A 15,554-nucleotide genomic window follows, 5' to 3' on the forward strand; every position below is an offset into this window, starting at 1 on the left:
AAACCCTGTCTCGAAAAAAAAAAAAAAAAAAAAGAAAATCAAACTTACCACGGGGGAGAGTCGAAGACACTACACAGTCTGCCTGCCAGCCACACAGACACAGAGGGTAGAGGCCCAGAGAGGTCACATGGTTTGTTGGGGCACCACCCTCCAGCTCTTCACCCCTCACCTGGGCTGGAGAGATGGCCCCGCAGGCCTGGTATCTGAATCCAGTGCCTAGAACCCACGCAAAGGTAGAAGACAACCAACTCCACTACGTTACCTTCTGCCCTCCACGTTGAGCTGTGACATGTACACACACGCACTCACACTCGTACATGCACACACTCACAAATGCACATACATACATACTACCACTAATAACACACACATGCACACACATACAAACACACTACTAATAACACCTACACATACACATGCACACTTACACACACATGCTAATAAGAACACATACATACATATACACGCAAACACATACTACTAATAATACATGCATGTATACACACATGCACACAAACACCACTTCTAATAATAACAGACACATATACTTGAACACACAAACTCACATAGACACACATACTACTACTACTACTGATAATAGTAAATAATCTTTAAAACATTGCTTATTAAAGTTACCCATTTTACTTCCTGTGAGAGTGTTTTGCCTGCCTGTTCGTATGTGCTTATGTCCGTGCCTGGTGCTCAGAGGTTATAGAGAGCATCGGATCACCCTAGAACTGGAGTTAGGGGTGGTGATGAACCACTGTGTGGGTGCTGGGAATTGAACCCAGGTCCTCTGCGAGAACAGCAAGTGCCCTAAACCTCTAAGCCATCCCTCCAGCCTAAAATAATTAAAACAAAAACAACAACAACAAAAAAAACATACCTTGAGTTTCTGCGTCTCTGCTGCTGCCTCTGCCCCCTCCTTGGCTGACAGGTAAAGAATTCATTTCAAAAGCCTGGAAAACCGGCTCCCACACACTCTAGTTCTAGTGTAATCACTGTACACGTAGGTGTCTCTGGGTCTGTGCTGTCTCCCCACTGAGACTACACTTTAATCCCGTACAATGTGTACTTGTTCCCCAGCAACCGTCTTCAAAGCCATAAACGGCAGACCACGGCTTTGAGAGAAGAGACTGGGCAATCCTAACTGAGATAAAACCTCCAGGGCCAGGCTGGAGCTGGGGCTCAGCGGGGAGAGTGTTCTCTTAGTGTTTACAAAGTCCTGGGCTCCATCCCTAGCACCAGTGAGACTATTTCTCAAAACGGAACACCCCAGTGCCCAAGAACGGAGCTTCCCTGAGGCATCCTGTGCTAACAAACTTGGAAGGAGTCTGATGCATTTGGGGGCTTTCCCCTGAAAAGGGACATCTCTCTCCTCCCCAAATTCCTTTTCTCTTCTTCCTCCTCCTTTTTGTTTGTTTGGAGTCTTTTGTTTTGTTTTGAGACTGGGTCTTATTATGTAGCCCAGGATTGCCTAAAATTCACTATGCAGACCAAGGCAGTCTGGGTCTCTCCTTCTGCCTCAGGTTCTGTAGTTCTCAATATAGAATACGGTTATCAAGCACCACAGCAGTACTGGACTCAATATGCTGTGCTGCTTGGCTGGAGCTCACAATGTAGATCAGGCTGCCCCAAACTCAGAGATCCACCAGTTCTGTCACCAATAAGTACTTCTATTCGACAGGCACACAAATCACAGGCTTATTTTCCACCCCTCTAGCAAAGACTCTGGGTGTATACTCCCTTGGCCAGAAGAAGGGTCAAGATTCTGATGGTGTGGCCCAGTGGTGAGCACCTGCCTAGTTGCCTAGTGTGCACAAGGCCTTGGGGTTCTAGGCCCAGAAGCCTCGAAAGCAGGGGACATGAATTGTAGCATCAGTGGCCAGGCTACCATAGCCTGTCTTAGAATAGCATCCCCTGCCTGCCTTCCTCCAGATAAGTCCCAACCACTCCTTACACACACACACACACACCACTTTCCAGCTAGTTCTCTCTATCCCTGGCACCAGCTCCAGTGATCTACTGGAACAAGGGCTAGACCAGAGTGTGACCTTCCTTCTCACCCTCCCGGCTTTAAGGGGGAAACCCCGTCCTTAAAATGAAGCCTGCGTTCCTCCCCCTGTCAGGATAAGGCCTCGCCATGACCTCTGACCTCAGTGTTCCCCTCAGGGTCCCCTCTTGGGTGACTTTCTGCTTATAGGCTTTGCCCACACATGACACAGCCAGGTTGTCCTTCCTGTCCCAGCTTGTTCCTCTGTGCTCCTAAGACGGTGCTTGCCTGTTGAGAGCGCCCGACTCGCCAGCAAAACAGACGCCACAACAGGATCCTTCTGCACACGTTTATTGGGAGAGCTTGATTGCAGAGGCGAAAAGACCCTGAGCCTAGAACTGGCGCTGCTTATATAGGCCTAGGAGAGGCGTGTCCACACCCGATTGGTTATGCTTTCAGTACCTCATTTACATGTCTACACCCAATTGGTTATGCTCTCGGTACCTCATTTACATGCCCTGGGCCAGGCAGTGACTCCGCAAAAAAAACAAAACAAACAAAAAAACTCTACTGCACATGCGCACATTGGTTGTTTACCCAAACTTATGGGTGGTGGCCGGTGGTAGCCAGCGCCACCTTGTAATGGCGTATGTGGCTTCCCACAGCCTGTCCCTGTCTTGTGGAGAGAGGTCACTGCCTTCCCACCTGAAATGTTCTGAGACAGAAGGTATTGTTTCCTCCACAGAACTTCTCCGGTTGTCTCCCTTTTGTAGATGAATCATCTTGTACCCCACCCCCAAACCCCACTTCACTGGAGGTGAGGTCCATTAAGCAGGGCAGGGCTTCTGTGGTGATGCCCATCGCTCAAAGACGCTAACCCAGAGTGAATATTCCAGGGCTTTAATGCTGGACCAGAGTAGCTGATAAAGAACGCCTTGAGTCTTCTACACTTGGGCTGCCTAGAGGCTTGGCTCTAGGGGCTGGTCTTGGTTATAGTTTTAAAGGGGGGAGGGGCACTGGAGAGATGGTTCAGTGGTTAAAGGCACTAAAGGCATTGACTGCTCTTCCAGAGGACCGGGGTTCAAATCCCAGCACCCACACGGCAGCTTACAACTATCTGTAATTCCAAGATCTTACACTCTCACAGAGACATACAGAGACATACATACACATACATACAGGCAAAACATCAATGCACATAAAAGTAAATATTTTAAAAAAGAAAAAAACTGGGGGAGAGAAAGGGTCTGTCCCTGCATCCCTTCATTATAGGAGTGTGAGAACTTGTTCTGATGTGGTATGTTAGGGGAGAAAGGGAGAGATGGACAGAGATACAGAAGATAGGAGGACCATAAACAGATCTCTCAGAGGGAACTCTGTGTGTGTGTGTGTGTGTGTGTGTGTGTGTGTGTACACTTCTCTCTGGCTCTATGAATAAATATAAATGTCCCCAGCCTGCCCATCACCTGAAGCATCCCATTTCTAGTCCTTGCCATAGTAGCACGGAGCTGAAGACACATAGCCATAGCCACACCTGTCTTGGAATTAGTAAACCATGGAGCAGAATTTGAACCCAAGGCCATCTAACTACTGAGATCTTGTCCCCATACCCAGAAGAGGATCTGGAAACTTCCCAGAATATCCCTAAGAGACCCTACTCTAGTTCCTTGGGACTGGAGCTCAGAGCCAGGAGTGCCCCCTACCTTGCCTTCCTCCATCATGTGTGGCCACTCCGTCTTTGGTGAAGCAGTGAATCATGCATGGTATTGTCTAACAACGTGTGTCAACAAACCCACGACGGAGTTTCCTATCAAAGTACAAGTAACTCTTTGCACTGGGAGCCATGGAAGCAACTTGGGGGTGCTCGGTCCAGACCCAGTCATTTCCTGGCTCTACTCCTAGCCTGCCACTTTACCTTCTGGGGACCTGAGGCCCACCTTGTCTTCCTGGTACTTCATTTCCCTGTTTATACAAGGATCTCTTCAATCTGGTTGTGAGCCTACTGTGTGCCAGAGAGACCGTGTGGCTCCCCGGAGACCGTGAAGATGCACACAGCCTAGTTGAAAGTGGGGGTGCTGTTTTTTATTTTCGTTGGGGAAGCAATAATTCTTTTTTTTAAAAAAAGATTTTATTTATTATAAATAAGTACACTGTAGCTGTCTTCAGACACACCAGAAGAGGGCGTCAGATCTCATTACAGGTGGTTGTGAGCCATCATTTGGTTGCTGGGATTTGAACTTCGGAATAGCAGTCAGTGATCTTAACCGCTGAGCCATCTCACCAGCCCAGTAATTCTTTTTTTAAATTTTGTGTGTGCATGTGTTCATGTGGGAGGGGATGGAGTTAGAAGCAATTGTGCCTTTCCTGATGTGGGTGCTGGGAGCCGAACTTCTGTTAAGCGCATCTTCTAAGCCCACCCCACCCTACGCGCTGATTTTTAGGTAGGAAACGGGGAATTTTCTCACGCTTGCTAGGCAAGCACATCACCCACTGACCCATGCTAGCTGAAACGTACTATGTTTTTGGAGCCAGCCTTGAACTCGCAGCAATCCCTTTGCCTCTGCTGCCTGTGTACCACTCGAAAATTAGTTTCTAATCGCGCTAAGGAGGAATTTCTGTCACCTGCCAGTCCTCAGGTCCTCGGTTCCCACAGCTGGTCCACACTTTCACTCCATCAGCTCGCTTCATCCGATGCCGCTCTCCGTCTATGCGAGGTCCCTTCCTCCTCTTTTGTCTTCTCACAATTCCAACCTGGAAGAAGTGGGTGCGGGGGTGCCAGACCTGAAGTCCCCTTGAGCGGCAGGAGGAGAGAGCGACGAGGGGACACTGCGGGGCGGGGCGGGAGCGCTGGGCAGGTGATGGGGGAGGGTGGTCACTAGTTGGGCGGGATGGGGCGGGACAGGACCTGGAGGCGACAGCGGCGGCTGCAAGAGGCGGGGCTGGGGTGTGGAGCAGGTAGGGCACAGGGCACGGAACGCGGGGGCTTGGAAGGACAGCGCACAGGGGCTCAGGCCCGCGGAAGATAGCTCTCCTGACCCCCAGGGGTCCCCAGCCTGGCGCGCGCCTTGGCGTGAGCCGGTAGCTGAAAGGTCAGCAACATCTCCCGGTTGTCTGCGGACGCCGGTGCACAGAGGTGTTCAGGGTGCAAGCTGAGAAGCACCCCGAAGCTGGGCGACATCTCTGGCATGCGGAAAGCTGGTGGTTTCCTTGTCCGCTCCCACGAAGTCACCGGGAGCGACCTGGACTCCCGGAAGAAAAGCCTGCGAGAGGTAGGAGCCTTGAACTCCCCTCCCCCTCGGGTCCTGAGCTCGCCTGGTTTATAAACTGGGCATCCAGGAGAGCGCGCTCCTTCGGAGGCCCCAGGAGCTGTGCAGTCCAATGAGACCAGCACCCGGAGAAGGGGCCCGGGCTCCTACCAAAGTCAATAAGCGAGATGTTGAATCAGCCGCTCCTTGATAGTGGGAGACTCCAGTCCTGGGTACCTTGAGGTGGAAGGGAATGACTGCGATCTCTGCCTCCAAAGGGGCTGGGTGGGGAAGCCCTGGGGTGCGGGAGGAAGATTCTTCTTGGAAGAAGGGTTGGGGGATTTGAGAAGCTGCGAAAGGAGCAAAGAAGCCGGAATGGTCCCCGCCTTGGCCTGGCTGGCTGTCGCCTTGAGGCAGCCTCTTCTTAACCAATTCGGTTTCTTGTACCTAAGTGAAACGTTCTTGTATCTAAACGAACCGGTGATTTGGTTTTATGTAAGCTATTTCTTTCTGCCAGACTGGCTCCTCAGGATCAGGGACTGTGTCTGGTTCACCATTGCCTCACCAGCTCCAGTAAAGCTGGGCTCGTAGTTAAACCAGGGGCTTAAGAGTGGCAGCATTGGGTGGAGCTGGGCACCTCCTGGTGTGTGTGGTGAGCAGGCACGGGCGGGCGGCTGAGCTGGGCTTGAAGATAGATAGGCTCCCCTGGTCTCTGTGGTTGGGATTGCCCACCTAATTCCTAATTCTCCAACTGGACTCATATCACCACCTGAACTGTAGCTCAGGCTGGACACAGGCTTGTATGTAACAGCAGTAAACACTATCCCGGGCCTTTCTGGTTCTGGTGACCTCCAGGTGGCCATGTGATAACGTGAGTAGCAAAGATCTGACGTGGAGGATTGAGGCTGGAGGGAGTGCGGGCATCCAGAGGGACAGAGACAGGGACACGGTCCCCCAGAAAGGCAAGGTCAAGGCCTTTTGTAGCACTTACTTGGGTCTTGCCAGATATGATAGCCTATGCCTGTAATTTCAGTACTCTCGAGGGTGAAAGGTGAGGCTTGTCTCAAGTTCAAGGCCAGCCCAGGCTAGATAGTAATACGATCCTTAAAAATAAGTAAATAGGGCTGGAGAGATGGTTCAGAAGTTGAGACCACTGACTGCTCTTCCAGGGGTCGTGAGTTCAAGTCCCACAACCACATGGTGGCTGACAACCATCTATGATGAGATCTGGTGCCCTCTTCTGACGTGCAGGCATATATGCAGGCAGAACATACATACATACATACATACATACATACATACATACATACAGCGAACCCACCTGTGTCTCACTGTGAACTCTAAGTGAACAGGGAGGAGCATGGATGCTGAGTGCCCCCCTCACTGTTCCCACCCCCAGCACTGCAGGGGACATGCAGATACTCGGGGAGTTTTCTGTGAACTGTAGACCTGCGCTCTTGGCTTTGAGGCAGTCCTGGCAGAACTGTGATTTTCTTCACCCATGTCCCCCCAGCTTAGGGGTACACCCTCTCATTCATCTGACACCTCTGCTTCTCCCCATGCCAGTGGCTCTTCTCAAATAACAGCCCTCTGCTGGACATGGGCATATTCAAGAAAGGCCAGACATGAGGTAGCCATGATGGTTCTGCCTCCCTGCCCTGGGATGTGGGGCAGGGTGGCAGAACCAGGGAAGGCAGGAGAATCAGAATTTTAAGGTCGACCAGGGGGTGGTAGCACACGCTTTTACTCCCAGCACTCAGGAGGTAGAGGCAGGCAGATCTCTGAGTTCAAGGCCAATCTGGTTTACAAATTGAGTTCCAGGACTGCTAGGGCTACATAGAGCACGTGGGTTCCCCTAGCTGGCTTCCATGCCCCTGGTCCCCCCCCCCCAACACTCCAGCAGGTTCTCCATCTCCATTCTTCTGCATATGACCCATCTGGATTCCATCTTTGCTTTAAGATCTGGTGGGATAGGTTTGTGCCCTGTCCTCAGATGAATTCCTGATCCACAGTGAGGCTAGGTAGGCAGGAGGCAGAAAGTCAGGGAGGGGGGGTCAGAGTTGAGTCACTTACCTGTAGTGGGGCTCCATGCTCCCCCACTCAGTGCGGCACCGGGGAAGGTGGAGCCGGCTGCAGGGTAGCAGATCCAGGAGAAGTTCTGTGGTCCAAAACTCTCCAGCAACTTTACAGCTCGGTCTGAGGGTGGAAAAGAGGGTGTGTCTGTCTCTGAGACAAGGCTTGTTCTATAGCTAGTCTGGAGCCTGTTCTCAGGACCTCCTGTCTGTGCCAGGCATGCCTGAGCTGATGAGACCCCAAGGCAGGATCCCAGTGGCAGCAGAGTGGGAGGTGTAAGGACTGGGCACCTTGGGGAATCATAAGGACCTAGAAACTCAGCTGGCCTTGTGCCAGAACTGAGGAGGGGAAGACCAGCAGGGACTTTACCCTACACTGTGCCCAGTGTCCGCATCGGGCTTAAACCTCGTGTCTCCGAGCTACCACTCCCTGATTTATCGATCAGCAGCAATTACTTAATAATGTCAGTGCCCCCTTTTGGAGAAACCTGGGTCTAGGACCTGCTGTGACAATTTTTAGGGCATGCTGCCTTGAAATTTTAAAATTCTTCCTACCACTGAGCATGGTGGACCCTTTCACCCGGAACTTCTCGAGAAGGCCAGACCCTCTAGTCCTCTCAAACGTTCTGGGAGCCACACCTCAGCTCTCTTTCCAGCTGCAGACCTGAAGGATGCCCAGAGGACAAAGGCAGATTCCTCTCTGTTCCTCCCTCATCCAGCTGCAGTGTCTGGTCCTAGAGACATTAGCAGTGATCCTGAGAGCAGCCAGTGGGCCCGGATTTGGCCTGTGCCTTCAGCTGAATTCCTCCAAAAGCCTCAGGTGCTCTATGGATGGGACATTCATCCCTTCCTAACCCCACCCCCACCCCCTCAGCTGCACAAACAAGCTTTAGAAGTATGAACACCCAGGTGGAGTTCCCAGGGATGGGCCTGAGTCAGACTATCTAAGGCTGGCCTCGAACTTGCTCCATAGCCAAAGATGACCATGGGAGTTCAAGGACCCCTACGGATACTAACACCTATGACAGTCATATCCTGTATGTAAAATAGCAAAGCATAAACACAATCTCCTCCATACTTGTTTGTTTGTTGTGTTATTTTAAGACAGGGTTTCTCTGAGTAGCCCTGGCTGTCCTGGAACTTGTTCTGTAGACCAGGCTGGCCTCAGACTCACGGTGAACTGCCTGCCTCTGCCTCTTGAGTACTGGGATTAAAGACATGGGCCACCACCATCCAACTTTTTTAAACTTTTTTTTCTTCAAACTTTTAACCATCTCTAGATTTCTGCTGATGCCTAAACACCTAAGACAGTATAAGCAATTGTAAAACTGTTGTTTGGGGGAATAACAACTAGATATGGGTCTTTTCATTACATTCTTATTATTTGTACAGGGGATCAGGGAGGGATGCACACCACGGCATTCAGAGGACAACTTTTTTTTTTTGTTTGTTTTGTTTTTGGTTTGGTTTTTTGTTTGTTTGTTTGTTTTGTTTTGTTTTTTGAAACAGGGTTTCTCTGTGTAGCCCTGGCTGTCCTGGAACTCACTTTATAGACCAGGCTGGCCTTGAACTCAGAAATCCGCCTGCCTCTGCCTCCCAAGTTGTGGAATTAAAGGCGTGTATCACCACTGTCTAGCCAGAGGACAACTTCTGAAAGAGGGTTCTCTCTTACTATCATGTGGGTCCCCAGGGATCGAACTCAGGTAGTCAGGCTTGGCGGCAGGCCCTTTTACCCCATGAGCCGTCTAGCCAGCCTATTTCTGAGTATATTCAGCTGTGACCTGCTGAGCTCATGCCCATGGACCCTGCAGACACAGAACTGACTGCAGAAGCTCTCAGCAAGTCTTCTTGAAAGTAACCATTTGCTTGGGAAGGAGACAATAGTGTGTAATGTTCCAGGTAGTTATAGAGTGTCATAGCCAGAGGTGGAATTCAGATTCTAATTTTTACTGGGAAGATTTAGCCTCCTCATCCTACCTCCTCCCCCCCCCACCCCCTGGGCTGGAGAGATGACTCAGCTGTTAAGAGCACTGACTGCTCTTCCAGAGGTCCTGAGTTCAAATCCCAGCAACCACATGGTGACTCACAACCATCCGTAATGACATCTGATTGATGCCTTCTTCTGGTGTGTCTGAAGACAGCTACAGTATGCTTACATATAATAAGTAAATAAATCTTTGGGCCGCCAGAGTGAGCAGGGCTGGAGGGAGAAGAAAGAAAAAAAAAAAAGGTTAGCTTTTCCCTAATGGGCTTCAATAAAACTGCCCTTCACGTGTGGTACTTAAATCCTAAGGCAGAGGAGTGATGGGAGGTGGAGTCCAACGTGGACCTTGAGGGACGGAATCCATCTTCAGTTGTCTGTGGGGTTGTTAATATCTGTCTAGCTACTTCACCATGGAGAAGGATGGCTGCTCCACCTGTAATGCTGGAGGCTTGAGGAGTAACTCACTTCAAACCACAGCTGGCTGTAACCTTCGTGGGCCACCCCAGAGACTCACTGCCACCAGCTGGACAGCAGGGATCCACACACACTCAGAAGTTCCCCAAACAGTGCCACCAGCTGGAGACTACGTATTCAAACAGTGAGCTTGCTGGGGGAGTGGTTTGAATGAGAACGGCTCCTGTAGGCTCTGCTATTTGAATGCTTGGTTTCCAGTCAGTGGAACTGTTTGGGAAGGATTAGGAGGTGTATCCCTGCCAGAGGAGGTGTGTCCCTAGGGGTAGGCTTTGAGGTTTCAAAAGCCCATGCCAGGTGTGCTTGCTGTCTCTCGAGTTCTCTCTCTCTTTCTCATTCTCTCTCTCTCTCGTTCTGTCTCTTGTTCTGTCTGTCTGTCTGTCTGTCTCTCTCTCTCTCTCTCTTTCTCTCTGCCTGCCTGCCTGCCTGCAGATCAGGATATAAGCTGTAAGCTCTTGGTTACTGCTCCAGCACCATGCCTTCCTCCATGCTCCCCACCATGATGGTCATGGACTCACTCTCTCTGAAACTGTGAGCCCCCAGGTGAATGCTTTATTCTGTAAATTGCCTTGGTCATGGCGTCTGCTGGTGCACTCGATCAGTGACTCAAGCAGGGACATCTCAGACCCAGAGCAGAGCAGCAGCTGATATGATTTCTGTGATAGAAAGACAATAATAATCTATCCATGTGCAAAGCCAAGTCACAGAAGGAGATGGACAGCTTACCCTCACCCAGCGGAGGGAGGCGCTAGGCACGGCGCTGTCCACCTGTCACCCCAGTACTTGGAAGGTGGAGGCAGGAGAATCAGAATTTCAGGGTTGTCCACAAGTACATAGAGATGTCAAGGCGAGCCTGGGCTATGTAAGAACCTGTCAAGAAAAAGAAAAAAGGAAAGAAAAGAAAAGAAACCCCAAAAGAGGTCAACGAGGAAATCACCGAGAAAGGAACTCAGGTTTAAAATTCAGAAGTGACAGGAGAGAGCAATGGCTCTCAGCCTTCCTGATGCCGAGACCCTTCATGTTTTGCTGACCCCCACACACAACTGTAAAATTATTTTGCTGCTGCTATTCCATAACTGTAATTTAGCTACTGTTATGAATTATAAATATCCACTATGCGGAATAGCTGATATGCTACCCCCAAGGAAAGGGTAGTTCTACCCCCAAGGGGTGGAGACCCACAGGTTGAAAACGACTGGGGGATTTGCATGAACACATATTAAAGACTCAGAATAACCAATAGTGAGATAAGCCTCCATCACAGTGAAGGTGAGACTGGAACCATAAGGGACTGGCTGGAGGAGTGGCTCAGCGCTTGAGAGAACGGGAAGGTCTTCCAGAGGACTTGGGTTCAAATCCCAGCACACAGATGGCGGCTTAAACCATCTAAAAGTCCAGTTTCAGGGGATCCGATGTCCTCTTCTGGTCTCCATGCCTCTATAGAACGTAGACCTTTTTATTAAAAAAAAAAAAAAGTGAGGGCTGGAGAGATGGCTCAGAGGTTAAGAGCAGTAGCTGCAAAAAAAAAAAAAAAAAAAAAAAGCCGGGCGTGGTGGCACACGCCTTTAATCCCAGCACTCGGGAGGCAGAGGCAGGCGGATTTCTGAGTTCGAGGTCAGCCTGGTCTACAAAGTGAGTTCCAGGACAGCCAGGGCTACACAGAGAAACCCTGTCTCGAAAAACCAAAAAAAAGGGGGCTGGTGAGATGGCTCAGTGGGTAAGAGCACCCGACTGCTCTTCCAAAGGTCCGAAGTTCAAATCCCAGCAACCACTCTGATAAAGGAAGCAGAGGTGGCGCTGTCCTCGGAACGGAAAGAGAAGAACCATTCAATCTGTGGTCCCAACGCCAGCCAAACTGTCCTCCAAACATGAACTCAGCATGAAATCATTCCTAGGCAAATAAACAAAGCCTCCGAAGGTGGAGCATCAAGACCCACTATGAAACAAAACAGTCAATAGCGACCCTGCAGAGAGCAGGGTGGAGGGTGCTCGGCACTTTAGAGAGCAAGCGGTTAAGTTTTGTTTGAGACATGACCATTGAGAATGGGCCCACCTGGGAGCCTGGCAGCCTAAGCCACTGGTCAAGAATGACAGCCACAGGAACTGTTAAGCCAAGGGCTTGCTATGGCTGGGCTCCATCCAGGGAAACAGAAGCTCAGCTGTGCCAGTGCTAACCCTGCCTGCCAAGGTCACCAGGGTCACCAAAGCCCTTGCTTTGCTCTGTTTTTTGTTTGTTTTTGTTGTTGTTGTTATTTTTAAAAGATTTATTTATTTATTTATTTATTTATTTATTTATTTATTTATTTAATGTATGTGAGTACACTGTCGCTGTCTTCAGACACACCAGAAGAGGGCATCAGATCCCATTACAGATGGTTGTGAGATGTGGCTCACAACCCACCATGTGGTTGCTGGGGGAATTGAACTCAGGACCTTGTGCTTTCTTCTCGCTCCAGCTCGCTAGCTGTTGTTCTTGCTCCAACCCGTTTGCTGTTGTTGTTGTTGTTGTTATTTCTGTTTATTGGTTTGGTTTGGGTTGTTTGAGGGGAGATCTCAGGTAGCCAAGCCTGGCCCTGTAGCAGTGGATGACCTTGAACTTGTGACCCTCCGATCTCTGCCTCCTGGGTGGTAGGATTACAGGCACACACCACTCTTCATTGCCCCAGAGCCCATCCATTAGGCTAAGCCTGCAGTCAAGTGAGGTTCAGAGATTCTTCTCCCTCCATCTCCCCAACACCACGCACGGCTTTTACCCGGGTCCTAGGGTGTGAACTCAGGCGAGCACCTCACTGGCTGGGCCATCTTCCCAGTACAGAATTCCAGTTTCCTTTGTTTGATTAAGTTAGTTCCTTGACAGTTTAACACTTATTTATGATACATTTATCTGCCTCTCCCCTCCCCCACCTCCCCCCCCCAATGGGTCTCTACCATCCCATCCCTCCACCACCCCACCCTCCTCCCTGTCTGTCTCTTTCCCAGATTCATGACTTCTGGCTTTGTTATGTGACCCATCTCGTTTAGTGCCATCGGTGTGACTGTTGCATTGTGACTGCCCACTGAGATCTTTTGGATGCTGTTTTGATTTTAATGTTTTATTACAGTTATTTATTTTGGAGGGGTCCATATGTCATGGCACACATGTAGGGAGCTGTTAAGGCTTACAGGCAAGTGTCCTTACCCACGAAGCCATTTTGCCAGCCCTGGGAGCCTGATTTTTTTTTTTTTTGAGACAGGGTCTCAGATTCACAATATAGCTGAGACTGGCTTTGAACTTCTGCTCCTCCTGTCTCCAAGTCATGAATCAGGGTTAGGGTTAGTGGGATTAGGGTCATGTAACACCACACCCAGCTCCAGCCTCCTGTTTTGTTGTTGTTTGCTTGGTTTTGGTTTGGTTTGATTTTTCTTTTTTTCTTTTTTCTTTTTTTGAGACAGGGTTTCTCTGTGTAGCCCTGGCTGTCCTGGAACTCACTCTGTAGAGAAGGCTGGCCTGGAACTCAGAGATCCATCTGCCTCTGCTGCCCAAGTGCTGGGATTAAAGGTGTGCGCCACCACTGCCGGGCCTCCAGTGTCCTTTTTTTTTTTTTTTTTTTTGGTTTTTCGAGACAGGGTTTCTCTGTGTAGCCCTGGCTGTCCTGGAACTCACTCTGGTAGACCAGGCTGGCCTCAAACTCAGAAATCCTCCTGCTTCTGCCTCCCGAGTGCTGGGACTAAAGGCGTGCGCCACCACTGCCCAGCCTCCAGTGTCCTTTTATGTTTTTTGTTTTGTTTTGTTTTGTTTGGATTTTGACTTTGAGACAGAGTCTCTCTATGTAGCTCTGGCTGTACTGGAACTCACAGAGATCCACCTGCCGCTGCTCCCCGGATGCCCTCTAGGTTTTGATCTGAGTCCAGGCAAAAGAGATGCTCAGGGTCTGAAGCCTGTGAGTTTCTACACTCCTCTACCTGGCTGTCACCTGAACTCAGGGACTCCTCCTTGTTAGACAACTCCTCCATGTGTGTCACAGCACTCGGTGCTCTATACAGGATCTATATATGGGATCTACTCCCCTCTACTCCCCAATCCACCATCCCTGAAATTATACACAGACAGGCAGACAGACAGACAGACAGACAGACAGACAGACAAACAGATATACCCCTCCACACCCAGCCTTTTTCCTTGGGTCCTCATGCTTTTGAGGCAAGTGCTTGACTGACTAAGCACCACGCCCCCCCTCCCCCTTACCCTCTCTCCTCCCCCTTACCCTCTCTCCTCCCCCTTACCCTCTCTCCTCCCCCACCCCAGCTCTGATTTTGTCTGGATTGGACTGCAAGCTGGGCGAGCGTAGAGACCTTCCAGCAGGTTCGGTAAGGAAGCGGATCTGTCCAGTGAGGCTCTGTGCCACCTGAGGGCTTTTTGTACACATTTCATTTTATCCTAACAGCAAACCCATGCTGTCTCAGCTACTGTCCCGCTGCTATGATAAAGCACCCCGATGAAAAAGCAACTTTGTGGGGTACTGGGGAGATGACTCAGTAACCACTGACTGCTCTTCCAGAGGTCCTGAGTTCAATTCCTAGCAACCACGTGGTGGCTCACAACCATCTGTAATGGGATCTGATGCCCTCCTCTGGTGTGTCTGAAGGTAGGACAGTGTACTCACATACATAAATAAGTCTATTCAAACAAACAAACAAACAAACTTTAGGGAGAAAGGGTTTATTTTGACTCCGGGTTCAAGGGCACACAGTCCATCACTGCGTGGGAGGCATGGTGGTAGGATGTGGAAGTGGCTGGTTACACGGCATCCAGAGTCAGGAAGCAGAGCGTGACAGTTCCCCTCTCCTTTTGTATAGTCCAGAATCCCAGGCCAGGCAACCCTCTTCCCCTTCCTGAATGTCCCCGTCCCCCACCCAGTCTGCATTCTCAAGTTGAGCCCAGCCAGATCTCTCTTCCTCTCTCTGCCTTACCAATCTCTGTAGAGTAAATGCTGTCGATAAGCCCCCAACATAAGCTTTGGATCCAGGGCCTTCTGCCTTCACCCCTTTCCTCTAAGACTCTGAGCTTCTCCCTCATAGCTACTTAAAGGCACCTGAATGGACAGAGTCCATGCCATAGTTCTGTAGCGCTCTGCTCTGTGGTAAACACGTGACTCTGGACTTCTTGGTAAGGAAATGAAGTCCCTGCTAGCCTGTTTAGCAACAGCCCCTCCTGGCCAGGGTTCCCTGACACTCGGAGCCAGTGGGGGACACACAGTTCCCAGAAACGTGCAGCGACAGGGTACCTTCCCTGCTCAGTACCCTGACACATCCAGGGCATCTACCCAGCCTCTTCTGTGCCCAATACATTTGTCTGGTCTCTGCACACCTCAGAGTATCTTCCATAGTCCCTACAGCCTGCTGAGGGAGATGCTGGGGGCTCTGGGAAGCACAAGGTGCCTGGGTCTTGCTCTGATCCTTGCGGCCATGATGAGTTAGGTTCTTGGAACCTAAGGGTCCTTGGGTGTGAGGTAAAGGGGATGCGATGGGGCTTCAGACAGATGGGAGTGTGAGGCCTCAGGCGCAGAGCCATTATGAGTACTCACCATGGCCACTCCAGCTAAAATACATGGAGGCCCTGGCCACAGCAGGCTGGCCCGCCCACAACTGAAATTCTTGGGATCCTATCAGCCTCTAGACACAGCATATACTCAGCCTCTGGGACCAGAATATGTGCCACGCAGAAAAGAGGACATTTTTCACAAACCAAGGCTCTGAGCTCAGCTCTGCAGAGAGTGAGGCATCAGGTCCCAGGACTCTGAGCTCTGGAG

The 15,554-nt window shown here is 50.4% G+C and overlaps 1 protein-coding gene and 1 pseudogene across 2 annotated transcripts in view; one reads left to right on the plus strand and one right to left on the minus strand.

Annotated features, from left to right (window-relative positions):
- Positions 1 to 4,667: 4,667 nt before the first annotated feature.
- Positions 4,668 to 5,325, minus strand: LOC147004197 (uncharacterized; annotated as a pseudogene).
- The window catches only part of Ncmap (non-compact myelin associated protein), a 28,314-nt gene continuing 17,888 nt past the window's right edge, over positions 5,129 to 15,554 (plus strand). The window contains exon 1 of one of the 2 annotated variants that reach the window (XM_085838388.1): positions 5,129 to 5,262. The gene's annotated coding sequence lies outside the window, so the exon portion shown is untranslated. The remainder of the gene's footprint in view (positions 5,263 to 15,554) is intronic. The other variant, XM_085838389.1, reaches the window with a different exon arrangement.

The sequence above is a fragment of the Mus caroli genome, unplaced genomic scaffold, assembly GCF_978045245.1.
Source record: "Mus caroli unplaced genomic scaffold, Mus_caroli_1 scaffold_6, whole genome shotgun sequence".
NCBI classification, from domain to species: Eukaryota; Metazoa; Chordata; class Mammalia; order Rodentia; family Muridae; genus Mus; species Mus caroli.